General features: G+C 40.4%; 1 protein-coding gene across 2 annotated transcripts in view; it reads right to left on the reverse strand.

The window, feature by feature from the left end:
• Positions 1 to 20,132, reverse strand: part of GCNT1 (glucosaminyl (N-acetyl) transferase 1) — a 199,892-nt gene that overhangs the window by 108,056 nt on the left and 71,704 nt on the right. For both annotated transcript variants that reach the window (XR_003432632.1, XR_003432633.1), the window contains exon 2: positions 19,700 to 19,781. The gene's annotated coding sequence lies outside the window, so the exon portion shown is untranslated. The remainder of the gene's footprint in view (positions 1 to 19,699; positions 19,782 to 20,132) is intronic.

A 20,132-nucleotide genomic window follows, 5' to 3' on the forward strand; every position in this document is an offset into this window, starting at 1 on the left:
TCACACAACTGGGGAGCCTGGCAAGTCCAAAATTTACAGGGTATGCCAGCAGGCTGGCGACCCAGGGAAGAGTTGATGTTCAAGTCCAAAGTCAGTCTGCTGGCATAATTCCCTCTTTTTCTGGGGAGGTCAGTCTTTTTATATTAAGGCCTTCAACTGATTGGATGAAGCCCACCCACATTAGGGAGGGTAATCTGCTTTACTCAAAGTCCACTGATTTAAATGTTAATCTCATCTAAAGAAATACTTTCACAGAGGTATCTAGAATAATGGTTGACCAAATATCTGAGTACTGTAGCCCAGCCAAGCGGACACATAAAATTAACCGTCACAGTGTTTTTTAAATTTAAAAATACTGAAAAGGCAGAAAGAAGAATTTTTATCTACCTCCATCCCAAATCCAAACACCTTGCAACAGGAAATCTCAATATTTAGTGACCACTATCCTCAAAACTTCTATATGGCTAGCTAGGCAAATAAAGAGAGAAATATAGACAAAAGATAAAAAGCATATACAGACATGCCTCTGAGATATTGTGGGTTTGGCTCCAGACCACCACAATAAAGCAAATATTACAATAATGTGGGTCACATGAATTTTTTGGTTCTCAGTGCATATGCAAGTCATGTTTACACTATACTGTAGTCCATTCAGTGTGTAATACATTATGTCTAAAAAAAACAATGTACATACCTTAATTTTAAAATACTGTTTTGCTCAAAAATGCCAACCATCATCTGAGCCTTCAGCGAGTCATAATCTTTTGGCTGTTGGAGGGTCAATGTTGATGGCTGCTGACTGACTAGGGTGGTAAGTTATGAAGGCTGGGGCCGCGGTGGCAATTTCCTAAAATAAGACAACAATGAAGTTTGCCGCATCACTGACTCTTCTTTTCGTGAACAATGTCTCTGTAGCAGGCAATGATGTTTGACAGCATTTTATCCATGGTAGAACTTCTTTCCTCTCAAACCTTCAGGTTGCTTTATCAACTAAGTTTACGTAATATTCTAAATCCTTTGTTGTCATTTCAACAATCTTCACAGCATCTTCACCAGGAGTAGATTCATCTCAAGAAACTAATTTCTTTGCTCATCCATTAGAAGCAACTTCTCATCCATTCAAGTTTTATCATGAGATTGCAGCAATTCAGTCACATCTTCAGGCTCCACTTCTAAGTGGAGTTCTCTTGCAATTTCCACCATATCTGCAGTTACTTCCTCCACTGAGGTCTTGAACCCCTCAAAATCACCCATGAGGGTTAGAATCAACTTCCTCCAAATTCCTGTTAATGTTGATATTTGGACCTCTTCCCATGAATCACAAATGTCCTTAATGGCATCTAGAATGATGAATCCCTTCCAGAGGTTTTCAATTGACTTTGCCCAGATCCATCAGAGGACTCATTACTATGGCAGCTACAGCCTCATGAAGTATATTTCTTCAATAATAAGACTTGAAAGTCGAAATGACTCCTTGATCCATGGGCTGCAGAATGAACTTTGTGTTAGTTAGCAGGCATGAAAACAACATTAATCTCATTTTATTATACATCTCCATCAGAGCTCTTGGGCAACCAGGTGCATTGTCAAAGAGCAGTAATATTTTGAAAGGAATCTTTTCTTCTGAGCAGTAGGTCTCCACAGTGGGTTTAAAACATTCAATCAACCATGTTGTAAACAATGTGCTGTTACCCAGGCTTTGTTGTTCCTTTTATAGAACACAGGCAGAGCAGATTTAGCATAACTCTTAAGAGCCCTAAGATTTTCAGAATGGTAAATGAGCACTGACTTCAAGTCACCAATTACATTAGCCCCTAACAAGAGAGTCAGCCTGTCCTTTGAAGCTTTGAAGCCAGGCATTGACTTCTCCTCTCTAGCTATGAAAGTCCTAGATGGTATCTTCTGCCAATAGGAGGCTGTTTCAGCTACATTGACAATCTGTTGTTTTGTGTAGCCACCTTCATTAATATCTTAGTTAGATCTTCTGGACAACTTGTTGCAGCTTCTGCATCAACACCTGCTGCTTCACCTTGCACTTTTATGTCATGGAGGTAGCTTCTTTTTTTTAACCTCATGAACCAGCCTCTTCTAGGTTCAAGCTTTTCTTCTGCAGTTTCCTCACCTCTCTCAACCCTCATAGAATTGAAGAGAGTTAGGGCCTTGCTCTGGATTAGGGTTTGGCTGAAGGGAATGTTGTGGCTGGTTTGACCTTCTATCCAGACCACCAAAACTTTCTCCATATCAGCAATAAGGACGTTTCACTTCTTTATTATTCATGTGTTCACTGGAGTAGCACTTTTAATTTCCTGCAAGAATGTCTCCTTTGCCTTCACAACGTGGCTAAATGTTTGGTGCAAGAGGCCTAACTTTCAGCCTGTCTCAGCTTTTGACCTGCCTTCCTCATCAAGCTTAATCATTTCTAGCTTTTGCTTTAAAGTGAGAAACGTGCAACTCTTCCTCTGACTTGAACACTTAGAGGCCACTGTATTTGTGGCCTAATATCTAATTGGCCTAATTTCAGTGTTGTTGTGTCTCAGGGAACAGGAAGCCGGCGGAGAGGGAGAGAGATGGGGGAAAGGCCGGTCAATAAAGCAGTCAGACACACACAACATTTATTAAGTTCACCACCTGATATGGAAACAGTTCACTCACCCCAAAGCAGTTATAACAGTATCAAAAATTATTGATCACAGATCACCATAACAAATATAATAATAATGAAAAAGTTTGTAATATTGCGAGAATTACCAAAACGTGACACAGAGTCACAAAGTGAGCAAATGCTGTTGGAAAAATGGTGCCAATAGACTTGCTCAATGCCAGGTTGCCAGAAACGTTCAATTTATTTTAAAAAATGCAATATCTGTGAAGCACAATAAAGTGCAATAAAATGAGGTATGCCTGTACTATAAATGCTATTTTTAAGATAAAAGTTTAAAATTTAATATTTCTTTGAAAGGAGAAAAGGAATTAAAGTGTAACTGCAAATAAATGTTTCCTTACAATAAGGTATGTTCATTCCCAAAAGATCCTTTTGAGGCTCAGTAAAAACATGATGGAAAGCCATTAAGAAGGTGGCGGTCATCATGGGTTTTTTTCTTTTTTTTCCCTACTTGTTTCAATTTCAAACAAGAATCAACTTCCTATTATGAAAGATAAATTAGCACAGTACAGGACCGCCTGACTCCCCCTCTCTCTCTACTTTTCAATATTTGTTATTTGCATGGTTATAGTACTTTGTTAAGGTTTATAAAACTTACAGGAGGTGCTGGCTTACAGCTTCCACAGCAGTTTCATTTTAATTTTACACATAAATATAGTCGATACTTATTACCATTTCTTTCACAAAGCCTTTTATATTTCTGACCTCTTAATTTTGATTCTTCTCTCCGTTGGCTAGATTTTGCCAACAAATCTTCTTTTTCTAAATCCTCAAATCACTTTTTTTTCATGAAAAGTTCATGACTGCTGTATACACAGTAACTAACCATCCTCATTTATCTGGGACTATCAGGTTTTAGCACTGAAAGTCCTGTGTCCCAGGTAACCCCTCTGTTCCAGGTAAACAGGGAGAGTTGCACACATAGAGCAGCTTGGATTCACGCTTTCCTGAGAACATGTAAACACTGTGTCGCTAGTTTCTGGCACTGAGCGTTGCTGGGCAGATGCATGCAGCAGGCGGAAAGTGTCTTCTGTACACTTGTTTTGTCTGCTTTGATGCCCATCAGATTCTTTCGTTAGTCTTGACATTTAGTAACTTTTCTTCTCTCGGTTTTTTCTAAAGACAAGATGTACTTTCTCATTCGGTAGACTAAACTTTTTCATTTCAAGCAAGTATTCATTCGTGTTTTACATCTTCAAATATTTTTTTCCATTTTGTCCTTTTCTTATCTCCAAGACCTCCAGCTCTGTGTATGTTTCCTCTCCTTATCTCTCTGTGCTTCCTTCTGCGTGAATTCCTGAGTCAGATTATGCGCCTCATGAGAGTCACGATATTAGTAACCATAGTCACCTTCTTCTCCATCACCCCCATTATGAAAACTTACCAAGCACTTGCTATGGGCCAGGCACCATGCACGTCACTCTATATGCTCTATCTTATTTCATCTTCATAAAAACCCCATGAGATAAGTTCCAGTATGACCCCCATTTTAAAGATAAGGATACCAAAAAGCGGAGACAGTTACCTACTCAAAGATACGTGGCTACGAAGTGACACAGCTGGCATTCAAACCTTGTTTCTCTAACCCCAGAGTCTGAGATTAAACCCCTACAGCCCAACGCTCTCCTATGCGTTATTTCACTATATTTGATTTACGTCCCTTGAAGCTTTGAACAATAAGGAAAGGCTGAAGTGACTTCATTCAGTTTCTGTTAGTTAAATCATTCCTTTGGCCCCTTTACTGAATGCTTACTACATGTTGACTATTATGCCATGTGTTAGACATACAAAAGACATATAAAATAGGCTCAGGGCCCTCAAGGCAATTTTAGTTTGGTGCGGTGGGGAAAAAAGACAGACTTCTAAACAGATGAACTGCCATCTTCCTTGGTAGGCGGCACAACAGAAGAGTGAACCGATTGCCTTGGGAGTCCAGGGGCTGGAGACGCATGCGAGCTATCTGGAAGGATGAGAGGAGGTACTCAAATGCGGGAGAAAGTGTCAGGGGAGGGGGGACACGCGAGGCAGAAGCAGGGACACGTGCTGCTGAGCTGAAAGAGGGTATATTCTTATACTCAGGGAATAATGAAAACTTTGAGGCAGATGGAGCATAAGATACAGGGAATAACGTGTAAGACATGAAACTAGAGTCAAACTACTGCCATTCTGTTCTTAATGATCACTTTAACCCTACAAAAGGGATGATGATGAGTTTCAAAGTTCTTGGAAGACTCATACATACTCAAATCAAACTTTCTAGATATCACTCTCTATCTTATGTCAGTAATTGGTTTTTTTCTGGTTCATCCTTGCTATTTCCAGCGGATTATAAGAACATTCTTTGGGACTTCCCTGGTGCTGCAGTGGTTAAGAATCCACCTGCCAATGCAGGGGACACGGGTTCAAGCCCCGGTCTGGGAAGATCCTACATGCCGCGGAGCAACTAAGCCCATGCGCCACAACTACTGAGCCTGCGCTCTAGAGCCCGCGAGCCACAACTACTGAGCCCACGTGCCACAACTACTGAAGCCCGTGCGCCTACAGCCCATGCTCCACAACAAGAGAAGCCACTGCAATGAGAAGCCCACGCACCGCAACGAAGAGTAGCCCCCGCTTGCCACAACTAGAAAAAGCCCGCGCACAGCAACGAAGACCCAACGCAGCCAAAAATAAATGAAATAAAATAATTTTTTTAAAAAAAGAACATTCTTCTACTTTTGGTTTTCTACATTCAACCTGCCTCAGAACTGTGGGTGGGCTAATGTTACCCCTCTCCTAAAGAAATCAATCTTATCCATTTAACCTTTGCCAGTATAACATAAGAAATGCAGAGAGAACAAATACAGAAATCTAAGGAAATAGTTCTTTTCTGAGAGCATCATGGGTTTTTATTTTGTTTCGGTTTTCATCTGAGAGTCAACTTTTTTTTTTTTTTTGCGGTACGCGGGCCTCTCACTGTTGTGGCCTCTCCCATTGCGGAGCACAGGCTCTGGACACACAGGCTCAGCGGCCATGGCTCATGGGCCCAGCCGCTCGGCAGCATGTGGGATCTTCCCGGACCGGGGCACGAACCCGTGTCCCCTGCATCGGCAGGCGGACTCTCAACCACTGCGCCACCAGGGAAGCCCAAGAGTCAACTTTTTGAGAGCACCTTCCCGTCAAGGAGTAGCTAGGACAAGGGGGGTGGCTCAAGGGCAGGTTGGCGGGAAGGTTAAGTACGTTGACTTGGTTGACTCCGGTGTTTCCTGGATGTCAGAGCCCAAAGAACTGCACTCCCTGGTTCCTGAACCTACGCAAACAACCTGGGTTTGGAATTTAGGAAAAAAAAAAAAAAAAACTAAAAGTTTTTAGGGCTGATGCACAGGTACCCCATAGAAGACTACAGCTCTCTGCTTTTAAGAAAAACCATTTGGAGTGAATAGTTGGCATATTTTTTCCAAAATAGCAAATCCATTTTAGAAAACAACAAGTTGATAACTTAATGAGTGTGTGTGTTCTTTTTAAACTGAAATAGCTGGCAAATGATTAAACATAGCCAGCTTACAGGCAGCTTTCCAGTGTCAGTGAAAAGGCCGATTTGGATAGAGATCAATGAAGTAGTCAGAAGGGGCCGTAAGTGAGAGAAGAGGAGAAAGTTGCTGGGAAAAAAAAAAAAAAAACAGAGGAAAGCGGTTACCAGGGACAACGTATCCATTAGTCACAGCCGGCAAAGCGCCTGGGGCACATGATGATTTAGAGACCCACAAAAATGATTTAATTTTTATTTCTTTCAAAATCAAAAGAAAAAAAAGTGACCATATTATAATGAACCCGGTCTGGATTATATTCATCTTTACACTCATGCAGTTGTAAAATGCGATTGTTAATATTTTTTTTATGGAGGAAGGAACACACGAAGGCATAAGTGCTGAGGGGCCATGAAAGTCTTAATGCAGCACTGGCGGTTACTAATATGTTGGCTCAAAGGCCTAAGAAAACATAACCCTAATGTCTTGCATTGCATTAACATGATCGTGCTCACATTTCGCCGGCTGGGTGGGCCCCATCCACAGAGTCATGGGATCGCAGCACACTTACCAAAGTTTCCCCAGCTATTTCTGGACACCCCTTCCACTTGCTCAGGAACAAGGCTAGAGCCCTTTGTGCTGCCCCTTTATTTTTAAATTTTTATTGGAGTATAGTTTCAGGTGTACGGCAAAGTGAATCAGTTATGCATATACATATATCCATTCTTTTTTAGATTCTTTTCCCACATAGGCCATTACATGTACTGAGTAGAGTTGCCTGTGCTATACAGTAGGTCCTTATTAGTTATCTACTTTATACATAGGATATATAGTAGTGTGTATATGTCAATCCCAATCTCCCAATTTATCCCTCATAACCATAAGTTTGTTTTCTACATAAGTTTGTTTCCACATATAAGTGATTTCATATGGTATTAGTCTTTCTCTGTCTGAGTTACTTCACTCAGTATGACAATCTCCATCTACATCTCTGCAAATGGCACTATTTTGTTCCTTTTTATGGCTGAGTAATATTCCATTGTATACATGCACCACATCTTTATCCATTCCTCTGTCCATGGACATTTAGGTTGCTTCCATGTCCTGGTTACTATAAATAGTGCTTGTGCTACCCCTTTATTAACTTCCACTGACAGGAAGCCACCCAGGAGATGCCCCACCAATGTTCCTTTAACGGCATCTACTTCAGCTTTTCTGTCTAGGTGCTGTTCCCAAAATCTCAACCCCTCCTGGTGTCCAACAGCACTGTAGTGCCTTCCACCCTAATCCTGCGTTACAGCTGTGCTGCGTCCGCCCAGGATGGGGAGAATCATGAGTCCATAAATCTTTTAGGTTGTTTCTGCTGGAAAATACTAGCCATTAAAGAAGTCTGAGGAAGTGAGATTTACCTACACCCTCATCACCTATCAGGGTATAGGGAAAGCAGCCGCAGGCCAAATTCTGCCACCCATACAGATGTTTGTTACACACATATTCATCAGTGGTCATTGAAGAGTTGGCACTCTCCTGTTAGCTCGACGAGATTTTAGCTCTTCTCAACCCTTCAGGTGATCCAACCACACTGTGGGAAATGTTCACAGGTGGCAGACTCTTCAGAAGCAGGAGTCTATGCTTCCTCATTGGCATCATTCAGAAATCCTCCTACACCAATAGCTGGACAAAGGACCACTCAGGGATCAAGCCAGATCTTAGGTTTCCCTGAAGGCTCACCCACTGTTCACACAAGAGGAAGGAGTCTCTTTAAGGTATTTTTAGCCAGTCCGCATATTTTGAATACCTTTAGCATCACCAATGAGACCTCATCTCTATGAATCATCAATGCTAAGTAATTAAGTTTACTAATAAACTAAGTTACTGGTTTCTCCAATAAAATCCCCTTTCTGACATGCACTGTGCTGATTAACCAACTATCGCTTTGACAAAGCCACCTTCTCTGATTGAATCCTAGCTAATCACTCTTTTGCTTTGACAAAGCCACCTTCTCCAATTTAATCCTAGCTAATCGCTCTTTGACTACACGTTCTGGATTACTTCATAGGTTTTGGCTTAACCTAATAAGCAGATACAAAATATCACAAAATTTATGCTGAGTATTCTTAAATAAATTATAGTCACCGTAAGGCAGTGCCATCTGCGTGGGTCCCAACGCTATAATCCACACATGCAGATCTGCCATGACTTACAACACCCTGGGTATCGCACGAATGCCAAGGAAACACTGGGAGCCAAAGGCCAACAGAGGCCCAAGAGAGAGAAAGACCCAGAAGCAAGGTGATTCCTTCCTCACTCTCAATTACTGGCAATGGCGTAAGAATCCAGGAATTTAGAACCAACTGAGAGGGAAGGAGCTGAGGAAGGAAAACCCTGGAAAAAGGCATCCCCCTAATGGGATAGCTGTTTTTTAACTCTGAAGAATCCAAAGAGTCAAGAGCTTGGGCTCTTCCTCAAGAACGAAGAAATTTATTCACAGAAATGACAAATTTAAATGTTTCTTTCAGATAGAAATGGGAGCCACGATCTTGTACGTAAAACTGACTTATTTCAAATTAAAGTTATATTTTTGTACTCCTGACTTTTGTGGAAGGATGTGACTAGGAGGTTATATCTGTTACAAAGCGATTGCATATTCATGCATATAGAGTCCACGCAAGGTCAAACGCCCAAAATAAAAGTCAGGGTCGTGCATGAAGCATGGGCTCATCAATCATGCCTAACGTGAGTCCTGCCAATCACTTAGGAGGAAATGCAGCCTTCAGATGTGAAGCTGGGACTGTAGCTTCAGAAGAACTCTGGATGAGGAAGTGTTTACGGAGATATCCTGCTCTGACAGCCACAATATAGAAACATCTCGTGCCAAATATGAAATGGAAAAAGGAGCAGGTAGCTGTGCTAGGATCTGAAATTTATGTTTCTCGTATTTCCTGGCTTATTCATCTTCAGTTATCTTTTAGTATGTTTGGCAAGATGTTTTTTAAAATTCCAGCCATATTAAGGAAGTCAAAGCAATTTTGTTTCTGTCTGCTTGAGAGATTTAGAAGAAAATGCTGCTCTCCACATACCAGTCTGCTGATGGTCGCAGAAATAAAGACACTCCCCAAGTGGAAAGTGAAACTCAGGGGCACAGATGGGTCCCTCTCGTCTGCCAAACCTTTCCAAATGGAGAATATTTATTTTGTTCTATCTTAATATTACATAAGTAATTTGTATTCACCATAAAAATGCTTAAAAGTACAAATAAAATGTTTTAAAAAATGAAATCACTTGTAACCTCCCCACCCAGTGATTACCACTGTCAACATTTTAATGTTCATATCTGTTTCTGTACATTTCATATATACGTATGAATATTCCAAACGTAGGATCTTGCTGTATATACTCTTTTTGTAATCTGCTTTTATTTAACTCATTCTATGGCGGCCCTCTTTTCATGTCAGTAAATTTCTGTCTACTACAGTGGTTCTCACACTGGATCGTGCACGTGAAGAGCTCCATACAACACAAGGTGCTTGGTCTTCACCCACCCAGTTGCCCAGTCTCCACTTTAGTAGTTGGTGGGAGGGGCAAGAATTTGCACTTCTAACAAGTTGATGCTGACGCAACTGATCTGGGGAGCACAATTTGAAGACTGTGGTCTATACCATCACATGAATGACTGCTGAACATTTCATGATACAGATGAATGAATTTATTTAGCTGTTGCCCTTTATTTGAATATTTGGATTATTTCAAACCCAAATGATGCTGGGAGAAACATCCTTACAGCTAAACCTGCACTTGTTTTTATGAAAGACCAGTTTCCTTGCTCTGAAATCCAAGAAAGGTAAAACACTGGAAAGAATTCTCACTACCAGGAAATGAGAGAGGAAGAATGATTAAAATCCTCCTGGTTTAGGGTTATTTAGAGCCCACAACGGAAGGTGAAGTTTATGGGGGTTGCAGGATTAATGGAATTGCAGATAGAGACACCTGCCCAAAGAACACTTTTGGCTAACTTCATTCCATTTCTGATAGTCCCATGACAAGTAGAACATTGGTACATGAGAGGAAATGCTTTACGTATTACTTAATGTTAAATGTGGCATCAATGAGTTGATGAATGAAAAATTTTAAAAGCCAGAAAAGAGAAGAAAGAAAAGATGAAAAGTGATTTTGACAGTGATTATAGAAAAATGAGTGTCAAAAAATTTAGGTGACCTTCATGTGACCAAGAGATTTCTATTACATTAAACTTTTTTTTTTAAAAAAAGGGAAAGTGGCTCAAAGTGCATTGTTTTGAGACTTTCAGGTTTTGAACAAGTTTCCATTCTATACCAAATTTAATGAATAGAAATTTAAGTACATCTCAAAGCTAGATCTCATAAATAAAAAAACTGAGTATGAAGCAACCTAATTTTAAAAGGGTCAGAATTTATAACAGTAGAGTTTACAGAAGTAATATAAAGTAAAAGAAACCTAAGTCACACTCATAAAGAAATACAAATCAGGGACTTCCCTGGTGGTGCAGTGGGTAAGACTCCGTGCTCCCAATGCAGGGGACCCGGGTTTGATACCTGGTCAGGGAACTAGATTCCACACGCCGCAACTAAGACCCTACATGCCCAACTAAAGATCACGCATGCTGCAACGAAGATCAAAGATCTCGCAAGCTGCAACTAAGACCCAGTGCAGCCAAATAAATACTAAAAAAAAAAAAAAAAAAAAAAAAAAAAAGAAATCAACACGAGGTTAGCTTCTGACGTACAGCATAGTGATTTGATATTTCCATATATTACAAAATGCTCACCATGATAAGTTTAGTTACCATCTGTCACCATACAAAGGTGTTATACTATTATTGACTATATTCCCCATGCTGTATATTTCATCCCCATGACTCATTTATTTCGTAACTGAAAGTGTGTACCTCTTAATGTCTCTCACTTATGTGGCTCATTCCCCCACCTCCTCCCCTCTGGCAACCTCCTGTTTGTTCTCTGTATCTATGATTCTGTTTTGTTATCTTTATTTGTTTTGTTTCTTAGATTTCACATATAAATGAAATCATTTAGTATTTGTTTTTCTCTGACTTACTTCACTTAGCATAATACCCTCTAGGTTCATCCATCTTGTTGCAAATGGTAAGATTTCTTTCTTTTTTATGGCTGAGTAATATTCCATTGTATGTGTATGAGTGTGTGTGTATCATACTTTTCTTTTATTTTGTACCTATATAAGATGATGGATGTTCACTAAACTTATTATGGTAATTGCTCCATGAGGTATGTAATTCAAAATCACTATGCTGTACACCTGACACTTGTACGGTGCTGTTTATCAATTGTATCTCAATAAAACTGGAAGAAAAAGAATTTTAACTATTATCCTCCAAAAATGCAAATTAAGGCATCATTATGTTTTCCTCTAGCAGACAGCAAATATTTTAAAGTTTGATGATGCTCAGGGTTGGCTAGAATACGAGAAATAGGTACTTTCATATTCTTTTGTTAAGAGGTCAAAACAGTACAAATCTTTGGAAAGTAATTTGGCAATTTTATCAACATTTAAAAAGTAAATATTATTAAACCTATAATATTATTGCTTGGAATCCTATGGATATGTTTTAAACTGTTTCCCAAAATATACAAAGTTATTCACTGAAAAATTATCTATTCCAGAAAAAGACTGGAAACAACCTAAATGTCCTTTAACTGGAGAGTCTCCTTAAATAAACTATAATTCATCCATGTTATACAGCCCTTAAAAACAACAATGCTTTATACTGATATCCAAATACATACAAATTTATCAATAAGTGAAAGGAACAAGGTACAGAAAACTTGTAGAGTATAATTCCTTTGTATAAACAAACATAAGCATACATATGTTTACAGAGAAGTATATGCAAAAGTTTTTTCTCAAAGGGAACCCCCCAAATTGTTCACTGTCATTTTCTTTTCCTTTCCAGGTGAGGAGATGGAGGGATGCCGTACATGGACATGGGAGAGGAGAGGCCCAAATTCCTGATACTCACTGGGGTGGAAGAAGACTTCTTGGTCCAGGGGAGCATATTTGATCCCAATCTTAACAGATGAACCAAATTTCAAAGTCTTCCACAGTGCCTGAGGACATGGTTTCTTTTTTTAACCATCTATTTAAAACTTTTAATGTGTACAAATATGTTCACAGCAGGTTTATTCATAATGGCGCCCAAATGGAAACAAGCCAGATGTCCATCAAAGGGAGAATGGATAAAAGGTTGGGTATTCATTCAATGGATACAAAAATACTATGGTATTCATAATAATTTAAAAAAAAAAAAGGAGAAACTACTGCTACCTGCATCAACATGCATATATTCCAGAGATATTGTATTGAGCAAAAGGAAGCAAATACAGAAGAGTTCATACGTTTGTATGTTGAAGAACAGGTGAAAACAAAGCTATAGTGGCTGCCGTTGGAACAGAGGCTACTAAAGTGGGAGGTTACCGACTGGCAAGGGCATGAGGGAGACCTCAGAGGTGCTAGACTGGTTTTGGTATACCGATGTGGGTATGGCTTTACAAATACACACACATATGCAAAAATTAACCCAGCTGTACTGAAGGTAGGTGTACTTTATTATACACTGCACTTCAAAGAAATTTTTAGCTCTTTAGTGTGGTCTTTTTCCAGGCAACAAAATTTTAACAGAAAAACTGTGGAGCTCAACGAGGAGCACCTGACGGGTTATATGTTTTCAGTGATTTTTCACTAATCTAAAATAAATATCGCTTGATTCATCAATTCTCCTTGATTTATATTGTTAATTTAGTAAAAGGGTGTACTAGGACGAATGAAGAATAACAACCCTCAAAGATATCCTCATCCTAACCCCCAGAATCTGCGAATATGTTATCTTCATGGCAAATGACACTGCAGATGTGATTAAATTAAAGGCCTTGGCGTGGAGGATTGTCTCAGATTACCCAGGGTGGGCCTGATGTGCTCAAAGGGCCCTTAAGGAGGGACACAGGGGAAATCAGTCAGAGAGAAGCAGATCTGACGATGCTACTCTGCTGGTTTTGAAGATGGCCGGGAGCCAATGAATGCAGGGAATACAGCCCAGGCAGAAAAGGGAAGGAAACAAATTCTCCTTTAAGACACTGAAGGAAACAGCCCTGTGGACACCTTGACCTTAGCTAAGTGAAACAGATTTCAGAATTCTAGCTTCCAGAACCATAAGGGAATACACTTGTGTTATTTTAAGCCACTAAGTTTGCAGTAATTTGTTACAACAGCAATACAATACAAAGGGGAAGCTAATACAGAGGGGAAAAAAGATGAGGTGCAAATATTCTTACTCTTTTGAGTTCTTTGGTTTGCTCTTCATTGAGAGAGACAGAAAAGCCTTTTGCTGGAGTCACTTTTTATGTCAAAGATGATCTCCATATCAACAGAGGTATTATTCCCTCCTACGAAAAATTTCAGTGAAGGAAAAGCCAATACTAACATACCTTACTTTAAATTAATACTAAGCATTTTTTCCAACTATAAAATTTATACATGATTCTTGCATAAAGTAGGTAAAGAAACCCAAACTGTCCTTTAAGAACTCAAGATCGAAATTGTCTCTGGCTGTTCTGAGCAATGACTGGCCGAGATTCTCACGTCATTATCTGGGCTGATAGATCCACGTGGAAACTGGACTACGCACTTTGTTTCCAGCATGTCACTATTCACCATATTATTTACTAGTCTGTGAACAAGGAAAGGAAAGTAGGATGGCTTCCTCCCTTCCTTGGCTCTCTTGCATTTGGCACGAGGCCAGGTGAGCTGGGAGATCAGTGTTCCCTGGGATTTTATCATGTTCAGCCTGTGTCCCCAGGGCATCCAAGTTCCTCAGTGATTACTGCCCCCTCTCGGTTTCCCATGCTGGAGACTGAACAGGCTTGAATGCGCTGTGAGGAAAGGTTGGGGGCTAAATGGTTCAAAAGTGAGAATCCTCAATCCCAAAGCAGGCAGGCAAAGGCATGGTACTGGCGCCGAGGCTGCGTGCTGTCGAGCAGGTTGACGTGCGGCATTTGGTACTGTGGAGTTTTCTCCCTGCTACGTTCCTTCTGGGGACCCGGGATGGGGGGTGGGCGCGGGGGGTAAAATCCGTGCTATCTGGCAATCATCAAGATCACCATCAAGGGCTGGGAGTAAAAAGTTCCCAACTCTAAAATGTGGGCACAGAAGCTCTTCCCATAGTGTCTGCATGGAGTTCTGAAACTGGGAAAGAGCTTATAAGGGTGCACTCTGTATGTGTGTGTGTGTGTGTGTGTGTATGTGTGTTCATTTGTCACCAGTGAGAGACAAGTTTGTGTTCACAAGCTCCCTAGGTATTTATAGTGACTACTATTTACCCAGTGCTAACCTAGGAGCCTGGGAAGAAGCCCTGGGAGGATGGGGTAGCTCTTTTCCTTTCTGTCCAGAATTCTTCCCTTTAAGACATCCACCCCTCTGTACACAGGAGTGGACACAGAGCCCAGGGTGAGCCAATGTGACTGGCCCTAGCCACAGTGACTGGCCCAGGAAGGGCCATGGGACGTAAGCCCAACCGATCGGGAGGCTTCTCCAGGATGCTTCTGTAGAAGCTGAAGTAGAGTCTTGCCTTTCTCACGTGTCAGGAGCTGTTTGACTGTGATGTGGAAATGGCCTTACTTGGTTCTCCACCAAGTAAGGAAACGTGAAGGCATAAAGTTCCAGGGAAAACCTTGTGAGCTGCTGAACCCTGATTTGTGTAGGAGTCACAAGCCATTCCTGGGTTCATTCATGCATGAGGCCAGCTCCACCCTTCTTGAGGTTTGGAGCTAGAACTTCATCCTTCACTGTTTGAGTCAATTCACTTTTGTGTTTCTATCCGTTAGAATGAAAAAAGAAACTGACAGACAGAGATTTATGGAAAAACAAGGCATGTGTGCTGCCCTCAGAGAATTCAGGATTCATATGGAAAGATAGGGACAATTACAGAAGAAAATACAAGTTAAAATATACTTAAGCATCACATTGTACTTACATCACATATATCTGTACAGTGAATAATTCTGTCAAGTGTATGAAGAATATGCTAGAGTGCACAGCTGAATGGTTTAGAACAATGCCCATTATTCAGTTCCCCTTGGGACTCAGAAGTTTCTGACCCTTGTTTTGAATGATTTCACTTTCTGAAAGATAGTGGAGTAGAGTGGAAAGCACATAGACTACAGAGCCAGATGTAGGAAAAAATCTGGGCTTGCCACTCCCAGGTACCTGATTATGTCAGTTTGGATGTCTTCATCTGGAAATACCACCCTGACTCAAAATGCCTGAAAAAATATAGAAATTTATTTTCTAATCTGACAAGTCCAGGGGTGGGGTAACTTTGAGGTTAGTTAACTCAGAGGCTTACTCATGTCATCACAAACCCTGGTTCTTCAGCTTCTCCACTTTGCTATTTCAGGTCACAAGATGACTGTATTTATTCCAGGCATCATATCCAGGAAACACCAAATCCAGAGATTCTGCCTTTTTCAATGTTCGCTTAGGAATTCTAAATCTTTTTCAGGATATCCAACCCCCAGCATTAGTTAGAACTCAGTCACATGCCAACCCCCAAATTAATCACTTACAAAGAGAACAACTTTACCCCGATTGTCTTAAATTCATCAGGACTTACACTTGGAATGTGGGCTAAGAATGCCTTCCTTTTAAAGCATGTAAGGGTTAGGGGTAAGGGAATGTGCTATATACTCAGCACAATTGAGGCTCTACCAGCAAGGAAGAAGGGGAGATGGAAGGTAAGCTGGCAACTAGTAATGTCTGATGGAGTGACACAGGTTTCCTACAAAGCATCTCTGAGCCTTGGTTTTTCTCACCTATCGAACAAGAGTCAAAATATCTATCATATAGGTTTGTGAGGAATAAATGGAATAGTAACTTGCTTAGCATATAGTAAGTGTTCAACAAGTATTCATTCACTTTCCCCTTTCCCTTCTCGTTCAGAAACATGTGTTCAACCACATTTTTTTTGAACATTTACTATGCACCTGGCCCTGTACCAGGTATCAGGGACATGGTGGTGAATTAGAAAAACACAATCCCTAATGTGTTTACATTCTGCAGGAGAGACAAATAATACACGATCATTGGCATCGAAAGTAACTGTGATCATGGTAGTGCTGAAAGGAAGTAAAGGGAGATGTCATATTCAAGGAATCTTTTGATCCTGTTTTCAATTTAGGGAGAAAAAAAATGACGATAGTATCTCATTTCTCCTGATCATCAACTATAAAGAGAAATATTGACCATACACTGATCTTTGCTCCTTTAGTATCAGTTGATTTTCCTAAAGTGAAAGATTATTCCAGTTGTGCTTCCTTTCCTATCTTAATTCTGCAGTGGTAACCTAATTTTTGTACACTTCCATCACAAAGAAGATTCTTTTTAATCTCTCTGTTTACTTAAGGTCGATAGAATAAAAATTATTTCCTCAACAGAAGCTCAACCCATGGTAACAGCCACAGTTGCAGCACAAGGCGTAGGCATAGCTTTAAACTTTTTTTTTTTAATTGGGGCAGGACAGTAAACCTAAATGTCTTTAGAAAACTTTATAATTTTTGCACTGTCACAAATAGAAGCACTACCTCACATTCACAAATTATGTAATTCAGAGTTTCCTCAACTTGGCTGTGTATCACAATACCATAGGGAACTTGTTAAAAATACAGATACCATCAATCCTCATTATTCGTGGATTCTGTATTTGCAAATTCACATACTCACTAAAATGTATTCGTGATCCCAAAAGCATTACTTGTGGCACTTTTACGATCACTCATCAAAATGTAGAGAGAGGCGAAAAATCTCAGTCATCCAACATGCACATTCCTAGCTGAGGTGGAAAAAAGGCGAGGCTCTGTTTTCTCCTTTCGGCTTTAACACTGTAAACAAGTGTCCTTTTTGCGGTCTAATAGTGCCATGCTTTTTGCATTTTTGTGCGTTTTTCTTCGCCACCACTTCTCCACCCCCCCCAGCCCAGGCCATCCCCCCAGCAGTGCTGAAGTGCTATCTAATGTCCCTGAGGTGCCAGAAGGCCGGGATGTGCCTTACAGAGAAAACAAGTTAGAGAAGCTTGGTTCAGGCACAAGTTAACAGTGCTGTTGGCCGGGAGTCCAGTGTTAATGAATCAACATCCAGGAAAGGAAGAGAAAATCTGCTGATCTCTGGGCGAGGCCACTCGGGAAAGTGCTAAAGTAACACCTGTAGTGCGTGATGAAGCTATGGAAAAGACGGGAAAGCAGCTAAATTTGGGGATTCATGAGACGATGACAGATTTTTTTTTTTAAAGCAGAGTGGGTAGCATTATTGTGAGTGTGAAAGCCAAAGAAATTTGTGGTCACGTTATCCAGAGTCAAGAAATGCTAAGCCCTGTATAAAATAAATCAGCTACGAGGATATATTGTACAACACAGGAAATGTAGCCAATATTTTATAATTACTATAAATAGAGTATAATCTTTAAATAACGTGAATCACTAAGCTGTATACCTGAAGCTTATATGATAGACTCTACCTCAATTTTTTTAAAAAGATAACTTTTTTTTCCCAGGTCATTAGGCTCTGGTTGTCAACTACACCTTCACACAAGGGTTGCTTTTACCTCCCATGATTGGCTAGAAAGGTAGTAGCTTGGATGACTCTTTTTTTTAAACACTGGATGATTACTAAGAGAAATCACATCTACCTATTGAGTCACCCTACATCCATCCACCCATCTTCTCATCCATCAGATTTAAGCGTCACATGGGCAGAAACCGTGAATATTTGGTCCACCAGAGTGAATCTAATACCTTAGTCAGTGATTTTTCACATACAAGACACTCTTCCCAGGCACTGTGATGGGAACTGAATTCTTCCTATAAATCGGTGGTTCTCAAGCAACAGCGATTTTGCCTCCCGGGGGACATTTGGCAATACCTAGAGCCATCTTTGGTTGTCACAACCAGGGAGGGGGACTGCTACTGGCATCTAGTGCATAGGGGCCAGGGACGCTGCTAAACATCCTACAATACACAGAACAGACTCCACCCCCATAACAAAGAATTATCTGGCCCAAAATGTCAATCATGCCCAGGTTGAGGCAAACCTGCTTACATGGATGGATATAACAATCACAGTAGGCAATTTCTCACCCTCAGACGCTGCACTCCTGTCATATTCCACTGTTGAAATGACACAGCAGTACCGAATCATGTCACCCCCCCACACACAGTCGGCCTACCATGCAGGAGGTGTGTGGAAAGATCCCTGTGGAAGGCTTTTCTCTCTCCTCTCCCACTGGTTTGTTGTTACTCATCCGAAGCCAAGAAAGCATGTATTTTTTTCTCCCCAAGTTTTTAGACACCTATTTTTCCTATTTGCATTACCCATCCCTATTTCCTTCTTTGCATCTCATACAAAGTACAGTCCAGCTTCATAGGAAACAGGTGTACCCTGACCCCCTTTGTGAATTTCTATAAAGGGCTTGGGAAAAAAATGCATCCCAGGGCCCATGAACATGCACTGCGCCCTCCGCCTCCCTTCTTTTTCTCTGGGGAACGAAGGGAACCTTGACCTGCCCAAGACCCGAACTCTGTGACAGCACACGCAGGATTGGTTGGACCTGCTCTCCAGTTACCTCAGTCACGTGCTCAGCCAGTGAGCAAAGAACACCAGATTCCTAAAAATCGTATTTCCTGAACAAATATTTGTGGGCAGGGACAAAATGACAGAATACTTGAATTCAGGTGCAGCATTTCATTTTCAGTAAGGTTTCATTTCACAGTGAATATAAAGACAAGCCAAATTAAACCAAAGGTTAGATGTTGTGAGTAAATCTATTTTTTTCCCCTTCTACTGTTATGGTTTCTATTTGAGAGGAAAAAATATATCTAAAAGAACATTTTTTTCCTTTAAGAGAGGTTATTCAAGATTAAGCAAATTAGAGACTTCCCCGGTAGTCCGGTGGTTAAGACCCCACACTCCCAATGCAGGAAGCATGGTTTCAATCCCTGGTCGGGGAACTAAGATCTCACAAGCTGCACGGTACGGCCAAAAAAAAAAAAAATTAAGCAAATTAACTGTCTTTGTTCATTTACCACATATTTAGTGAGAACCAACTGTATGTCACACTCTGCGCTAGACCTGGAAATACAAAAATGAAGGTACACTGTCCCTGCCCCCAAAAAGCAATATCAGCTATTAATTTAACATTTTAATATGCATTTTTATGTTAAAAAATGTAGTCACAGACTGAGAGAAAATATTTGCAATAGACACAACTGATAAAGGATTGTCATCCCAAATATACCAAGAACTCTTAAAAGTCAACAATAAGAAAATCAACAATCCAATTTTTTAAATGTGCTAAAGACCTGAACAGACACCTCACCAAAGAAGATATACAGATGGCAAATGAGCATGTGAAAAGGTGCTCCGCATCATATATCATTATGGAATTGCAAATTTAAAACAATGAAAAATTATTACATACCTTTAAGAACGGCCAAAATCCAGACCACTGATAACACCAAATGCTGGTGAGGATGTGGAGCAACAGGAACTCTCAGTCATTGCTGGTGGGAGTGCAAAAATGGTACAGCCACTTCAGAAAACAGTTTGGACGTTTCTTGCAAAACTAAACATAGTCTTACCATACAATCCAGCGATCACGCTCCTTGGTGTTTACCCAAAGGAACTGAAAACTTATGTCCACAGAAAACCTGAACACTGATGTTTACAGCAGTTTTATTCAGAATTAACCAAAACTTGGAAGCAACCAAGACATCCTTCAGTAGGCGAATGGATAAATCAACTGTGGTACACCAGACAATGGAATATGATTCAATGCTAAAAAGAAAAGTTTATCAAGCTATAAAAAGACATGGAGGAAACTTAAATGCATATGACTAAATGAAAGAAACCAA

This window comes from Aethalodelphis obliquidens, unplaced genomic scaffold, assembly GCF_003676395.1.
Source record: "Aethalodelphis obliquidens isolate GAN/ISIS:26980383/991018 unplaced genomic scaffold, ASM367639v1 scaffold7, whole genome shotgun sequence".
NCBI classification, from domain to species: domain Eukaryota; kingdom Metazoa; phylum Chordata; class Mammalia; order Artiodactyla; family Delphinidae; genus Aethalodelphis; species Aethalodelphis obliquidens.